A 17494-nucleotide genomic window follows, 5' to 3' on the forward strand; every position below is an offset into this window, starting at 1 on the left:
AATGTGGTTCTTACCCTTGTGCAGCACAAAAGTGAATAAATGTTTTTGCCGCGAAAAAAAAAGAAAACGTTATGCTAAGTAACATAAGCCAGGCACAAAAATTATATAATTGTCCACTTTATGTAAGAATATGAAATATCTAGAATAAGCAAATTCAAAGAGACAGAAAATAGATTAGAAGTTATCAGGGTTGAGAGAAGGGAGTTATTGATTAATGGTCATAGAGTTTCTGTTTGGGTGAAAAATGGAGGGAATAGGAAGTGGTGATTATTTGTCTGATGGTGTGAATGTAATTAATGCCACTGAATTGTACACTTAAAATCGATTGAAATGGTAAATGTTATGTTACATATATTTTAACCGTAATAGAAATCCCTTTCCCCCTCCCCCACCAAAATTAGAAGGTGACATAGCTAGGCAGGAAGATTCGGAGACAGCTTCCTTTAGGGGAAGCCATTGGCTGTGCCTTGAGACATGCATGCAGATGTATGCAGATGTAGACTTATACATGCATAAACACAACCCAGGTACCTAAACACAGATACCCAGATAATGGCAAGTGTTACCTACCTCTTGGTATATACACACCTACAAACCTACAGTCTGTACTTTGTATATAAAGATGGTTGATTTTCAACCACCATCAGAATTCAACCATCCACACAGTAGAGGTGCACGCACCCACACAGTACATCATGTGATAATATAGCTACGCAGGTTGACCAAAGAACCTGTTCACCTACTGAAATGCATGTTCTACATACCTACACACACAGAGACACCCCGCAGAAACCATGGTGCCTGATGTAACAGTGAACGGGTTCAAGGGCATGTAAATGGATTCACTGATTGATAGGTGAGAGAATCAGGGTAAGAGCAACAAGGTAAATGTTGGAAGCTAAGAGTTGTCCGGAAGGGAAGACATTAGAGGATGGGTGAAATGAGCGGGTGGGAACATGATGGCTGTCATAAGAAAACATCATACAGTTTCTTTGTCAAAGAGATTCAAATCAAAACAAGCTTGAGTTGCCAAATTTTACTTTTCTCTCACCTTTTACTGTATGATTTCTGGTTATTAGAGAACATGCTATACACTCGATTGCCTTGTAATTACACCAGCCCTTCCAGCCACTTCCAACACAATTCTAGGGGAATTCTCAGGTGAGTTCAGTGAGCTTCTTTCTGTGTCTTCTTCCGGCCCCAATACAGTGATCCTCCTCACACTCTGAGTTCAACAGGGAAGGTACTGTGCCCATTGGCCTGGGGCTGGGGACTGTGGTTGGGGAAGGAAGTCCCAGGCTGACCAACATCTTTTGACCAATGATCAAGCTGAGGAAGTGAGATGCTGGGCATGGTGAGTCAGGAGCCAATGATCAGCATTTAGAGCAGGTTCTCCCAAGGGCATAGCCAGTGATGAGGAGACAGACAAGATCTTCAAGGGGAGCAGGAACATTGAGGACCGAGTGCAAGGTCTCCCCCAGGACATATCTTTTGGGTTGCTCCTGGTGTCCTTTGTGGTTGCAAAAGCTGCACCTTAGCAGACAGTGGCTTATGGCAACACTTGGCAGGAGTCCACCAGGGAGCTCCCAGAGGAGGCAGAGGGGCCCTGTCTCTAGTCTCCTCCCTGGGCCTTTCCACCTCAGCACTAGCTCTTTATTCTCTCTCCCGTTGGGGGGCTAATTCCCTTTTACCTCCCATGAGAATCCTGAATGACTGTGAGAGTTAACATCTTCCTCTTCTCTGTCAGAAAAGAGAATTCTCACTGCCAACCAGTAAAGTCAGAATGTGTAACATGGAATTATCAGTACTTCCCCTTTTTCAACCTGTTTTTGAAAAACCATAAAATAGCCTAGGCTGGCACAAGATGTTACCGTTTAGCAAACCAAGGGACATCTTGGTGTGTTCTGTTTTTTCCTGAGTTCCATAATACAGTGATTTCCGAAGAGAGTAAACTTACTGATTGAATAAAAGTTTGGGTTTTTTTTTTTTTAAAGATTTCATTCATCCATTCATGAGAGACACATGGAGAGAGAGAGAGGCAGAGACGCAGGCAGAGGGAGAAGCAGGCTCCATGCAGGGAGCCTGATGCAGAACTCGATCCCGGGACCCCAGGATCACATCTGGAGCCAAAGGCAGACGCTCAACCACTGAGCTACCCAGACATCCCAGACGTTGGTCTTTAATAGAAAACCAAGATTGGCTTTGATGTTTGATTATAGGTATTATAGTTTTAAAAAGTACACTGCTTTCGATTAATCTTTAAGTATAACTGCTATAATTTTAACAGATATTAATAATATTTGGGATGTGTGTCTGTGACAGAGATACATGACTTTACTGAGTGAAGTCTACAGTTCATAAAATCACTATTCTCAATACCTGAAGTAATTACAAATGTTTTTGTCACTTGGCTGTTATATAAGTCCATATTACAAATTATTTGAAGATAAAGATTTTGATTCTTGGATGAAATTATCATGTTCTGGCTCTTCACTTATTCTGAATTCAATTGTGGTAGAAAAATTACTCTATCTTTGAAAATAATTTAACTTTCGTAAGCATGCATGCATGGATAACTCCAAAATGAATAGTGAACTGCAAAAAGCTGGAAACTCTTCTGACAGCAACTTAATTCTGGAAGAAATTAAGTAGGCGAAATATCAGAAGTACGTGGCCTCTTTTAGGTATAATACAGACTCAAGGCAACTAGACAAATATTCTTGACTTGGACCATCTGAGAAAAGATTCTGACTGTCTTTCCATGTGATTTGCATATAACTCACATGCCTACACAAAATATCACAAGCCAGCTGCCTCTGCAGGTTTCCTACTCAGAGGAAAGAAAGCAGACCATTGTCAGAAGAGGGAGGTGAGGAATGAAGAGCAGCAGCTATGCGTGGACTCCACAGTTTGTCTAAGCCGAGCACTGAGACAAGGGCCTACCCAGAACTTGGTTCCCCAACCTCGTACCCACCCACCCCCCACCCTGAGAGCTAGGACTGCTCCAGGTGCTCAGGCTTGAGGGCCTGAAGATAGAGCCCGTGTGGGTAACCAGGTGGCATTTTGTTTTGTTTTTTTTTCTTTGAGATGTACATGGATAAAAACTACACCTGTGTTTCTGTTTTAAATATTAGGGGTTTTCATTTTTTTGCTATAAAATAAAAAATCTAGGGGCACCTCGGTGGCTCAGTCAATTATTTGCCTTCAGCTCAGGTCATGATCCCAGGGTCCTGGGATTAGCCCCACATAGGCTCCCTGCTTACTGCTCCCTGCTTCTGTCTCTCCTTCTCCCTCTTCGCCTCCCCCTACTCCTGCGAGCTCTCTTTCTCTCTCTCAAATAAATAAATCTTTTAGAAAGTAAATAAGATAAAAACTAAATTTCTTTTTTAGAGAATATCACTTGTTTATGTTGGAAAAATAGAGAACATAAGCAAAACAATTTTGTATATATAAAATCGTCAGTTTATAAACCTATGCCTCAAATATTTCCATTTTGATTTTGATTTAATATATAGTGTGTGTGTATATAATCATTTTAAAAAAATCAAAATGGGTCTCTGTGTCCGAGACATAGAGATTTATAAACTGATATTTTTGAATGTATACGGGACATTGTTTGATACTACTATATAGACATTTACGGCATCATTCTTGGCCACATGATATTTTATTAGAAGTAGTATTAAGTTACCTTCCATTGCTGGACACATGTCATAGAAGTGTTGCACCATTATTAGCAATGCTATGCTAAAGACACTTGTACCCGGTGTCTGTTTATAATATCTGTTTATTTCTCCTGGCTAAAATTCTAGAAGTAGAATTATTAACTATACTTTTTTTAAGGTTTTGATTCATTTAGATAAATTTCCCTTCAGGAGGTTATCAGCTTACATTCCAACCAGCTGAGTGTTATCATGTTCACTTCTGTATACTCTCAACAAAGCAGAATATTAAAGTTCTTAAAAACTGGTTTTTAAAAAAATAAGATGAAGAGCTTGTGGAGAGCAACATAAAACTATAAATGAAGGAAATAAGGATAAGGCAAGAGAAATAATATTTTTTCCCCCAGATACCTCCAACTCTAATCAGATTGCCTAGTTTTTCTTCCCCGTATGTATTTATTCAGGTCATGTGAGGGACGTTGTAGTAGACACTCGCCAAATTGATTTCTTTTCTTCCTCTGCACACAGCAAGACTACATATCCCAGGCCCCCTGAGGCTAAACGTGATTGTGATTTTTTTTGGCTAACGCCATGTGGGTGGAATGATAATATGCTGTGGAGCCTGGCCCCTGATCCTCCCTGCCATTCTCCTCCTTTGCTCAACGCTGAGGCCTCTGAAACCTTGGAGGACGGCAAAGTCTCAGGAAGGAGGAGCCCACGTCCCTAAATCACCGCACGGAAGGCCATTTGTCAAACCCCAACACCAAATTATTAACATATGCAATTAATAAATTCTGTTGTCTTAAACCACCGAGAGTATAGAAAAACAGTAAAATTCAGATAAACAAAAGAAAAAATTACCCAGATTCTAAAGCCCAGAGGTTAACTAATTGTTACAGAAAGCAGTCTACCCTGACAAATCCAGACATGTTGCTGCTTTTAGTCAACCCACATTGGAATTAGTGGTAAAAAAAATTAGGGCTTGGAATTATTTTCTCTTTCACAATATCATCCTCCTTTTTAGATACCTGCTGTGGAAAATAATAAGCTCTTATGTATACAGTGATTATATATGTACATAGAAAACTGTGTTTATGTGTAAGGTGTATTCTTCTCTACATAAGTCTCCCATGTAAATATTCATGCCAAAGGGGTAGGAAATTAACTTAAGTAAATAACTTAATCTTCTTTGATTTTGGATGATGTCAGCCTGTGGTCAGAAATGCACACTTCCATTTAAGGGAGCCACAGTTGTAACCAGTCATTCCATCTGTTCCCCAAATTCCTAGCTCCTTCGAAGTTAGGCAGAAGTGTGAGCAGAAGCCCCAGGTATTTCTTCTGGGGGAAAGCAGTGAAAAGCCCACCTGAGATTCTCTCGTCCATGACCCTGTTGCAGTTACCAGGGGGCTGGTGCAGCCACCATCATCCTCTTCCTCTGTAATGCATATGTGTGTGCCCCAAGCAAGAATCCAACCTTTCTTGCGTTAAGTACTGGGATTTCAGGTTAATTGGATAGCAGCACTATTAACCCATCTTGTCCTAAAACAAGGCTCACACAATTCTCTGCACCCTCCACATCAGCAGCTCAAAGCTACCATTAATCATCCTCAGACTGGTTACATGGGATTTGACTTTCCAGTTATGAAGGAAAAGGTGAGGTAAAGAATAGGACTTTAGAGAGAGGGAAGAGTTTCCTTCTTGTGGTGCAGGAGAGGTCTTACCAACACTAATAAGGGGCAGATATAGGGTTTGCTTTTTTTTTTCTGGTCCCAAGTAGCTTATGAAATAAATTTAAATTACACTCACACTATGTGAACACCAATAATGGTGTATAGACATAAAGGTAGTAATGACAAAGAGGAAGTCAGGTTTCTTGCCCTGCTGGGCAAGCACATGTATCACTTATTTTCCACTAGTTGATAATGAAAAGTGATACATGGTAAGGAGTTGAGAAGTTAGTTTACAAAGAGAGACTATAAAATGAAGCACAGACCCTTTGCTCCTTTGGCGTCTAATAGCTTTAAATGAATCTCCTTACATCAATGAATGGTACTTTTCTATCCTATCTGAATTTTCTTATAACGAACTTATATTATTTTTATAATTAGAAAAATGTGTTTCTATTTTGGAAAGAAAAATCACCGTTAGTGAATGAAGAATTAATAACTTTCCTCCGTGACTTGTAGGTAACAGCAGCTAACACAACGCTTCTCAGTTTCTTTAACTGTGTAATTCAAGGGCTGAGCTTTCCGGAGGGCAGATGCAGAGCTGTAATTTCAGCGAGGAGGCACATCCTAGAGGCTCAAATATGTGAGCTGCATATTGAATGACCCTACCTACGCTGTGAATATTTGTCCATCATCTCTTTCATTCTGGAATTATTCGTTTTAGGTTCAAGTGATATTCCAAACAGCTTTGTGGGCTCTGGACTTGCCCATAAGGTGACACTTAGCAGGATCCAGGGGTGAAATAATGGAATTGCCAAAAATATGATCTGAATTTCTTGTTAAACAGAAACCTCTGTGCATAGACTCCACTTTACTGGCATCATTACTCTCCTGGATAAAACCAAGCAAGCAATTATAATACCAATTCCCTATCTTTTCATACTTTGGTATTGCCCAATTACTGCTTGTAGATAAGTATATCAGAAATCATCTTGTTACAGCTGTAGATAAAATTTTGTTATCCTATTAACAAAAGGAGCATTTTGGCTCCTTTTTCCTTTGCAAGTTATTTGCTCTCATTCCTTACTCTATGCACAGCTGAAGGTCATTTTCTAGATAAGCAATTCAGCCAATTTATTTCAATTTTCCCATTTTTAAAAAGTTTTGGCTACCAGGAATATAAGATTTCATTTGTGATAAACCAAATTTCAAGTAAGTGGTAAATGAAAATTGCCTGTTACTGCGTAAGGTAATTTAAACTCTTTGTGGGAAGCGATTGGCCTTTTGAATAAACCTTCTGTTGACATTGTTTAGCTAAAACTATTTGTTTTATTTTATTTAAATCCAATTTAGCTAAAACTGTTTTAAAGCCTCCATGAAGCTCTCTGTCTTTACATTTACTTTACTATTACTGTCATTTTACTAGCTCCGAAACTCCAGCCATGTAGCTCTGGCTGCCTCTTTCTGACACCTACAGATGCATCCACCCCCACTCACCCACGCAAACCTACTCTGTGACTCACATTCAGAAGGATTGTCAAAAAATCCCCACTCCCTGTCTAACTAAAATGTTCCTTTCAAACACATGCTACTCGTTTGATCTATTTCCATGTATCTGTGAGTCAGCTGAGTCTTGTCTCATCTACCCAGTAGACGAGAGCCTACATGTATGTTTTTTTCAATATGGATTTGGCAAACCTGATACATATTCAAGCATTTGGGATCCTAAAAGCCTGGTGAGCAGTTTTTTACTCCTAACACTTTTGACATCAAATGTGTGGGCTTTTTCCTCATACCGACCAATCTTACAACTCCCCAGGCACCAACTGTGTGTCCTACAATTCAATTCTGGCACCAACTCCCACAGTTGGTAGATAGGTTAAGGGCTCCTTCCCATGAAACTGCCCCCACTTCAGACACCAATCACAAATCCCAGGCCAACCATATTTCTGACGGACAGGTTATAAATTAATGGTTCCCATGACCCCCTCTTCTCAGGTTCCATAAATTGTTAGAATGGCTCACAGAACTCAGAAACAGTTTACTTAATATTTACTGGTTTTTACAAAGGATACAACTCAGGAACAGACAAAAGGCTGTTTGAGCAAAATATAAGTGGGATGGGGGCAAAGAGCTCCCATGCCTCTTCGGGCGTATCAGCCTCCCAACACCTCGACATGTTCGCCCACCAGGAAGCTCTCTGAACCTCATCATTTAGAGATTTTTAAGGTGGTTGCCTCACATAGGCATGAGTGAGTAAATCATTGACCATTGGTGATTAAGTCAATCTCCAGCTTCTCCCCCCACTCCCCAACCCCCCACCTCCCCACTCCGGGGAATTTGGGAGAATGGGGCTGGAAGTTCTAACTCACTAACAAGGTTGGCTCCTCTGGCAACCAGCCCATGTCCTAAAGCTACCTAGGGGCCCACCCACAGTCTTCTTAGCATATACAATTCTGATGTGATTGAAAGGGTCTGATTATGAATGAGAAAGAAGGTGCCCCTAACACTCTTTCAGGAAATTCGAAGGGTAGAAGCTCTGTGTCAGGAACCAGAGACAAAGACCAAATGTACAGTATCACATTTGGGAACATTTACTATAAATGAATTCTTATCCAAATTCTAGCAATTATTTCTAATTTAAAATATTATTCTAGAACTGGCAACATGTGTAGGGCTGTCATTTCAATTAGCCTGAAGAAAGAGAATAACTACAACTTAATATCATAAGCATCTACCTGGATTGCTATTAAGCAATTTCACAAGGGAAGGAAAAAAGGATGCAACTCATTTTATTCCATGACAGCAGACCATCATTTCGCTTAGATATAGAACTATTTTATCCAGTGTCATCTAATATCTGAATCTGAATCACAGCTGGGATCCAAATATAAAGGATAAGACAAATCTCCAAATAAATGTACTAAAGCTTTTTTTTTTTTTTTTGTACATTGCTCATAGGAGTGACCCTTGAGCATACACTCTATGCTCATTTGATTTAATTTTACATAGACTATTAACAAGTTTGTTTATGTGACTTACCAACCAGTCAGCCAATTGGAGAGCATCAAATTAGGACAACAAATTCAAAAGAGAGATGGAGTTATCTGCTATCTATCTGCTAAAGATAGATGGAGTTCTGTCAATATGAATGACAGCTAACAATCTCAGCAAAACATTTCTGAGAAATAAATATGAAATCTGAGGACATTTTGTAGGAATAAACCATTTAGAACATGCCAGGACTACCTGAGGGTATTGTAGTACGGAGAAGAATGGAGTTTTTTAATGATGATAATCATCACAAGAAAACTCAGTTTGGCTCTGAGAGGTCAAAATATGTAACCCATTTATTTGTATAAAAACAGTTGCAAGTAAATCTTTTAAAAAATAAAATAATATGTATTAATTTTATTTAAAAATGTACTCTTTATTAGAATAGCATAAAGAGAGAAATAAAAACTTTCACATAACTGCTCCTACCCCTTCAATCAAATTCCACAGAAGTCCCTCCATTTCCTGTAGTTGAATTTTTTTTTTTTTTTTTACATTTGGTACTTAATGGGGGAAACTCCAGAAATCTAGGAAATTCATTTATCTGGAGAAACTATTTTCTTATGATCTCTGCTAAAAGAAGCAGGGCTATATCTATAACTCAGTCCCTATACACTAATCTGGTCAGGATATTTTTGCTACAGAAAAAGATAACACCAGTTCCAAAATGGAGGTCAAAGAGGATATTATCTCTCCTTGATACTAGCCTTTCTATTCACATCTCTCTATAGCCACTATTCTAACTTCTTCTCATTGGTTTTTTGGATACAAGACAAAATTCTAAAGGAGTACAGCTGCTTAGCTCAATGAGTTCAGTCATCGATGCCTATGGCTCAACATCCTTTTTAAAATATGCCCACAAGTGCACCCTTCAGCAGCACATACACTAAAATTGGAATGATACAGAACAGATTAGCATGGCTCCTGCACAAGGAAGACACAAATTTGTGGAGTGCTCCATATTCAAAAAATAAAATAAAATAAAATAAAATAAAATAAAATAAAATAAAATAAAATAATGAAATGAAATAAAATAAAATAAAATAAAATAATGAAATGAAATGAAATAAAATAAAATAAAATAAAATAAAATAATAAAATAAAATAAAATCAGCCAACAAACCTAACAACACCTGTAGAGTGTCACAGAAAAAGAGTTAGGAAGCTTGATTGAGCAGGAGGGCTGTGCTGACCTTTTGGCCTGACCACTTCCTGTCCCCCACCCCCACCCCATTCCTTTTCAAGCCTGGACCAGATGGAAAAAAGCACCAAACTTCCACCACTACCATCACCTCATTTTCAGACATAGTTTCTAATAGAAGCTGACTTCCCCCAGGCCCTGAATAGTCTCAGTCATGGGCTTATCAAGCAAAGGCCTGATTAAGTCTAAGCAGAAACTGATGTGCACCAAAAATATCTGTCAGAATGAAAACAACCATTTCTTATTTGCTTGAGGGGTAGAGAAGGATGTTTAAAACAATAGATAACATTAGGGTACAGAATTAAAAATATGCTTAAACCATTTGAGGTCAAAGTTTACTCAGCAAGAAACAAATTTCCATTTGTAACCACTCTTTTCTCAGGAACTCTGTATAGGTTGCAATTGAGACATAGCTATAGGAAACTCACAATTCTCACAAGTTGCACATGAATTTCTGATGCATTCAAAATACAGATTGGACTGAAGTTATCAAAATAGAATCATATTTCAAAATAAGAAATACTGTGAAAAAAAAAAAAAAGAAATACTGTGAGTCAGGACAGTCCTACCAATTATAGCAACTCTGTTCCCGAAAGGCTTAGAACCTGGGTCAGCACAATGGTAGCAAAGCAATGTTTTATCAAAATGGTGTAATTAGGAATGGATGGCAATATTTTAACCCCTCCTTCCAAGAGTTCCAAAATGATTTTTAAACGTGTTTATAAATATTTGCTTTTGTGCCATTTTAGGGGGAGCTTTCCATACAAACATTTGGCTTTCAATGAGTCATCCCCAGTCTGGTTCACACCCAGAAGCTTCCTGCTTGGCTATCAGTGAATATTGGGCTCAGTAGCTGCCTTATTTTAATAATTGGCTTGAATGAAGATGAGAAAGGTGGTAGAGGGAGAAAGACGTTATGATAAACGTAAGAATGTTCTTGGTTCCTTACCATAGTTTGACACATATGCACCAATACCCTAACTACCATTTGAACTTAGCTTAATGTTGGGATTGTGATGGATTTGTGTTTGGCCTTTTAAAAAACATCCAGATGATTATACCTGATGTTGCTACTTTTTTTAGTCATCATGTGTATTTGTTAGCTTAAGGACACCCCAGAATCCAAATTATAATATGCAATTTTACTTTTACTGTAGTAATTACAGTTATTGGATCCTAAAACCATCAACTAAAAGCAACTGGAAGAATAAATTACCCTTCCTCATATTTAAATTGAAAAGAATGAGGTCCTTAGTTAAGATTTTAATTAAATCTTTCTTCAGCTAGAATTACAGAACTTTTATGTAAATGAGGAAGCCACAGTGATGAAACATATGAATTAGTAATGAATCTCTATTTCCATTCCTAAAGGGAAAAATTTGGGAGTTGTATCTTGAGCACAGTATGTATCTTGGGGGTAAGAAGTCAATATGAAAAAAAACCCTAAAATTGTCAAGCATGAAAATGTGAATTACAGATTTAAAAAAAAAAAAGGAAATAAGTACCTTGCAAATTATACAGTAAGTAGAATATATTGTGTATTCCTCTTCACTGGATTAGAGGAAGGGTTGCAAACTCAGGTCCTTATATCTTGAATTACACCCTATGTGTCTAGTCATACTTTGTTTGCATATTACATTTTAAATGCTTAGGAATGATCTTTGTTCTCTCTTGCCTCCCCAAAATACTCTTCCCATTTTTCTTGAAATGTGTATTTCTCTCTGTTTACATTTTATTCTTCCCAATTTTTATATGGACTTGGATATAAAAATGATATCACTTTTTCTTCGCTTTAAAAAAAATGGTCTGATTCATACACTGGTGACTGATAACTGTCCCTTAGCCTTCATGTGAGAGAAGCAATGAAGAGTGGTGAAGAGTGTGATAAAATAGAAAGGCACATGCCCTCTTTGAGATAAGAATCCACTTCTAGGCACCAGTACATATGGCAATAGCCATCTTTCAACTCTTCAAGAGAAAGCCTGAAAATATTTAAATATTTTATGGCTCAGTGCTTTAAAAACAAGAAATTCCATTTTAAGAGGCCAAAAACACCAACAATTACCACTGGAAGGCTGAGAGATTAAATATATGTACTTCACATTAGAGAAGGGGAGAGAGATCAGAGGTGCTGAGAATCTGGAAGTGGTTTCCCTCATGGTGGGCCTTCGGCCTCTCAGCCAACCACCAACACACCTACTGTATCATAGGACACTTGAGGTATATCAGTCATCCTGATCCTCTTACAGAAACATTTCCCCGACTTGCTCTAGAGTGAATGCTTCACACTTGAATTCATACTTGCTGGGACTGATGGAAAAATCTTAGAGTAATTATAACAATAACAATAATAAACTTATGTTGAGAATCAGGCACTATTTATTCTTTCATTTAACGAGTATTTACCGAATGCCTGTTGTGTGCTAGAACTGTTTCTGGGATGTCTTAGGCAATTTGTAGGCATTGGAAATATATCCGTTTTTTTAAAAAAGAAAAAAAAGGCTCATCCTTATGGAAATTAGATTCATTGGGGAGACAAATAATATAATGAATAAGTACATTAGGTATATTAAAATTAATTAAGTATATTAAGTTATACTTAATAAATACTATTAATAGATGGTGATAAGTGCTATGGAGAAAACTAAACTGGGATAGAGTAATATCTCTGGTCCCCTAATGTGTAACTGGAATGGAAATACTTGCTAACTGGCAGACCTTCCACACTGGTTTCTAGTACTATGGGATAAAAGCTGTATAAGTGGGGAAGACAAAGTGAAATATCTGAGATCGATTTGCCCCTTCACATGACAGTAAATGAAAAACAGTAGCATGTCCTGGGGCAAGTGGCAGAGTGTGGTGCCACCATTTAAGACCTAAAGGAAAAAAAAAAGACCTAAAGGTTATGGGGTGGTGGCCCTCATTTATCCCCATTTAATTCACCAGTCTGGCCCTTACAAAAATGCCTGATACTGGGAAATAATAAAGTCAAACAAACAGTTGCCCTGATTGCAATGACTATGCCAGAAGTAATGTCTGCTGGAAAAGATTAATATGGCCTCAGGTACCTTGCATTGATGAGCAAATGCATTCGTTTCCATCCCTATCAAGGAAAGGGAATGGGAGTATGTGAATGACACAGAAGTTTACAATCTTGAGCAGGATTAAGTCTTTGGCCCTGTCATTATGTAACCGAAAGGACCCTAGACTGCCTGACCATTCTACGCATCATCACAATGATCCACTATATTGAAGATACCATGTGTGGTGGTCTTTAAGTATGCCCACAAATTCTTTGAAATTTCTTCCTTCAAGAGACAGAGCTCAATTCCTGTCCCCTTGAGTGTGGACTGGCCTTAGTGACTTACTTGTAACAAATAGAACATTGCAGAGGTGATGATATAGGACTTCTAAGACATTACAGCTTCACTCCTTGCTCTCTCTTGGATCACCGACTGTGAGGGGGGACTGAAGCAGCTCTTTCAGAGAGATTGATGTGGAAAGGCGCAGAGGCCTCCTGCCAAAAGCCACGTGAAGGAGCCATCTCAGAAGCAGACCCTGCAGCCCTCGTCAAGCCTCCAGATGACTGCAGCCCTGGACAGCATCTTGCCTCTAAGCTCTTAAGAGACCTCAGCTGAACTCCCTGGCCGACCTATGCTGTTGGAGGCCTCTGTGATGATGAAAGACGCTTCCTGGAGTACAGCAGCCCTGGTAAGAGAATCTGTAGGGGTTAGCATTCTGGACAATGTTACACGATCTATTGCAGATACCATTCAAAATATAGATCCTGACGTGCTACGAGGCCCTGGTAGATGCAGACCACTTGATCCTGGGACATCCAGGGGCTATGCAGCCGGCACTGTTTGTGATCTTTCAGATCCACTAAGTCGTAAGGTCATGTGAGCCTAACAGAAGTCCACTGTGAGATGGAAGTGGCATATTAGAGGACAAGCAAGCTGCATGTGTAGGTGGCTTAGACTCCTCTTTCATCCACCACTGTGGCACCATTGCCTGCCTCTCCAGCTTACATTTGTGGTTTTGGGAGCAGAGGGGAGTTGGGGGGCACAGGCAAGTTCCCTTATAATCAACTCATGGAAAAGGAAAAAAACCTGTCTCGATACACAACTGGATCAGCTTGATATGTGGTGAAGCCAGAAATGAACCACTATATTATAATCCCCAACCAAAGATGGCCGTGGGAGACAGCAGTGATGGGAAGAGCATTGGTGGTACGTCTGGTCATCTACATTGTATGGAAAGAAAAGTAGCCTGAAATAAAAATATAAGACTTGTGTGATGAATAGTGTAGCTGGTTAGTCAGGGGTTTGGAAGAAGAAAGATTCAAAAATTGGGAACAAGCAGGTCTAGAGAAGAGGCATGTGGATAGACTTATGGGAGTCCATTCCTCCAGCTCCTGAAGTATTGCAGAACTCCTATCCAGATTATATTAGAAACCCTTCACATCTCAATTACAAGGAATGAAATAACTCAATTTAAAAATGGGCAAAAGATTTGAACAGACACTTTATCAAAGAAGATATATGGATGACAAGTAAGCACACGAGAAGATGTTCAACATCATTAGGCATTGAGAAATGCAAATTAAAACCAAACTGAAACACTATTTTGTGGTTAGGAGAATAGTTGAAATTAAAAAGACTGAACACACTGTACACCTAAAATTAATACAATATGTCAATTATATCTCAATTTTAAAAATTTTTTAAAGACCAAGCATGCCAAATGTTGGTGAAGATATAGAGGAACTGAAACTCGTTCTGGTTCTCGGACTTCTGGTGAGAATGTAAAATACTTTTTAAAAAAAAGATTTATTTATTAACTTTAGAAAAAGAGAATGGAGAGGGGCAGAGGGAGAGGGAAAGAGGAATTTTAGCAGACTCTTTGTTGAGCTTAGAGCCTGATGAGGGGTTTAGTCTCACAACCCTGAGATCATGACCTGGGCCAAAACCAAGAGTTGGAAGCTCAACCGACTGTGTCACCCAGGGGCTCCCAAGAACGTGAAATACTTTGGAAAACAAGTTGGCAGTTTCTTTACAAGTTACATGTATACTTACTAGATATAATTCGGCCATTTCATCTCTAGTCATTTACCCAAGAAAAAAGGAAGCAGATGTTAACATAAAGACATATATCACAGATGTGCCTACATAAAGACCCACATATAGAAAGTGTTCCCAGAAGCTCTACTTAGAAAATCCAAAACTGCAAACAACCCAAATGTCCTTCAGCTGTAAACAAATTTCATAAATCAATACAATAGAATACTACTCAGCAGTGAAAATAAATGAACTCTAGAGTCACACAACAACATGTATGAATCCAAATTAATTATACTGAGTGAAAGTAGACAGACCAAAAAAGAAAACTTACTGTCATGATTCTATTTATCTAATATTCTAGAAAATACAAATTAATATATCGTGACAGAAAGAGATTAGTGGTTGCCTACTGATAGGGTAGCAGGTTGGAAGGAAAGAGGAGGAATTACAAAGGGGCATAAGGAATCTTTTGAGAATATGCTCATTAGTTTACCAAATTGTACATGTTGAAAATGTGCAACTTATTGTATGTCATTATACTTCAATTAAGTTTTTAAAAGAAAAAAAAAGATTAAATCTCAAATCCCTGGGCTCAAAGACCATAATCTGGAAATGCTATTCCCATTAACTCACAAGAGAGTGACCTGAAGCAAGCCAAGGAGCTTATGCCATCTGGAGGGCAGGTGAATGTGGCAGGTTGTTGGGAGTTTTAAGTCAGGAGATAAGTGGTATTCACTCATTCATCAGGAAAAAAATTGTATTTGTATGTCTGAGTGTGTGTGTGTGTAATATCTACTATGTGGCGCCAGATATTATTTTAGGATCTGGAGACAGAGTTGAATCTGATGCAAATTCTCTCTGAAGTCAGGGTTATGAAACTTGGAGGTAAATGGAGCTTCTTAAGCCTGAGACCATCCAGAAGCACATGAGGGTCTGACAGGATGAGCTGTGAACATGGAAGGGTCAGCCTTCGATCAGACAGCCGGGTTCGGGCATTGAAGTATAGCTACATTGATCCAAGAGGTGTTTCTGAGGATCCACATTCTTGCCCTTTGACATCCAAGCTTGAGTCACTTAGCAAGGGTTGTGGGCTAGGAGCAGACTTCCTGACAAGGGTTAAGGTGAGATAGATTCCCCCCAAATATGTCTGTAGAGTAAACCAAAGAATGAAAGGAAGCATGTAGGGAAATGATCAACGTGAAGAATACCGAAGAAAGTAGCTGGCTCAGAGCAAAAAGTCTACAGTAGAGAAGAGAGACAAAAAAATGCACTGGGAAACAGTTGGGTGGGAGGGACGGTGGACACAAACTGGAATCTGAGAGGCTCCTACAACCCAGTCTGAACAAGTGAAGCTCAGTAGGTGCCAGACAAGGATTCACACAGATAGGGAGCAGAGGATGAATGGGAATCCTTTCTTATGTGAACCCAGGAAATACAGCCAAGGACCCACAGCCAATCAGAAGAAGGCCACTGTTAGACCACATGCCGGAAGGAGGAGCCAGCCCTCACTCACCAGTAGGGACACAGATGATGGTAGAAGAGTGAAAGTCAAGGAATTTTTTACAAGGAGCCAAGGAGAAGAAGATATCCAGGTCAGAGCAGAAATCGGTGCCTGTGGGGTGCTAATGGGAGATGTTCACCTGGGGTCATGCTAAGAGGGCTAAAAGCCAAAGATTATAGCCAATTTTAAAAGAGGTTAGGACACGCAGACACTAGAGTGGGTCAGAGAGATAAGAAGTTTATCAATAGATCTTTCAAGGACAGAGGCTGCTTTTGCGATTGCCCAGGAACTGACTCTGCCCATTATGTCATATTCCTACAGTCATGTGTTAGTAGCAGATTACTGGGGGCCTTCAAAGCCAAGCAGAGGAGTTTAAGCATGAAGTAATAGGCATGAAGAACAACTACAAGCTTTTAAGCAAGAAGCACAACAAATGAAAAAAAAAATCAATCTGTCAAATTAGATAGAGAAAGAGAGCTTGTCAAAGAAGGCCACTCGGAAAGCTGTCACAGCATCTCGGGTTACAGGTGACGGGTGGCAGCTATGGGAAAAGCAGTTGCTATCAGAGAGGTGGGAGAGGAAGTCGGGTTGTAGGAGATTAAGAAAGAGATGAGCTGGTTGCCTCTGTGGTAGACTAACAAGCGCCCCAACTGTAGGTGGATACTATATAATAACACAAATATAGTCAAGCGTTAGGTGGAGAAAATCAGTTGTGGGCCACGGCAGGATTCACAGTGCATATAGTGCCTTTAAATTGTTTGTATGTTTAAAAATTTATACAATACAATGGCAAGAAAAAATGACCCAAAACTATGCCCCTTTTTCTACCTGGGCCCTTGTATTATGATTTTACACATTCTCTTGTCGGGTAGTGGGTCTCTTCTGCTCTGTGAATCTGAATTGACCATGCAACTTGATTTGGCCAGTGTGAGACATTAACAAATATGACGTATGCAAAGGCTTGAAGAGTTGGGCATTGGGATTTACCATTTTTCTGATCTTGGGAACTTTGCAATTAGCATTGTATAGATGATCTTGGACTAGCCTGTTGCGTGATGATAGACTATGGCCTAGTTATCCTCATCACTCTAGTCAACAACCAGCCAATCTCCGGACATGTTTGTGGAACCACAGCTGTATCAGTGAGCCCTGCTGAGAGAAAAACTGCCCAGCTAAGCCCATCCTAAATGGGCAACCTGCAGAATTATGACCAAACAATTGGCTACCATTTCAAGCCACTAAGTTTTGAGGAAATTTGCCCTGCAGCAGAAGCCAACTGATATATTCTATTAGGTATGCCTTTGACTCCATCCCAAGGGACTTCATGCTGAGCCCTGTCTCCATGTGCC

The 17494-nt window shown here is 39.3% G+C and overlaps 1 non-coding gene across 1 annotated transcript; it reads left to right on the forward strand.

Moving 5' to 3' along the window:
- Positions 1–9245: 9245 nt before the first annotated feature.
- On the forward strand, positions 9246–9350 carry LOC112922952 (U6 spliceosomal RNA). Its single transcript, XR_003235564.1, has one exon. It is a non-coding gene; the product is annotated as a U6 spliceosomal RNA (small nuclear RNA).
- The last annotated feature ends 8144 nt before the right edge of the window (positions 9351–17494 follow it).

This window comes from Vulpes vulpes, chromosome 16 (assembly GCF_048418805.1).
Source record: "Vulpes vulpes isolate BD-2025 chromosome 16, VulVul3, whole genome shotgun sequence".
Lineage (NCBI taxonomy): Eukaryota > Metazoa > Chordata > Mammalia > Carnivora > Canidae > Vulpes > Vulpes vulpes.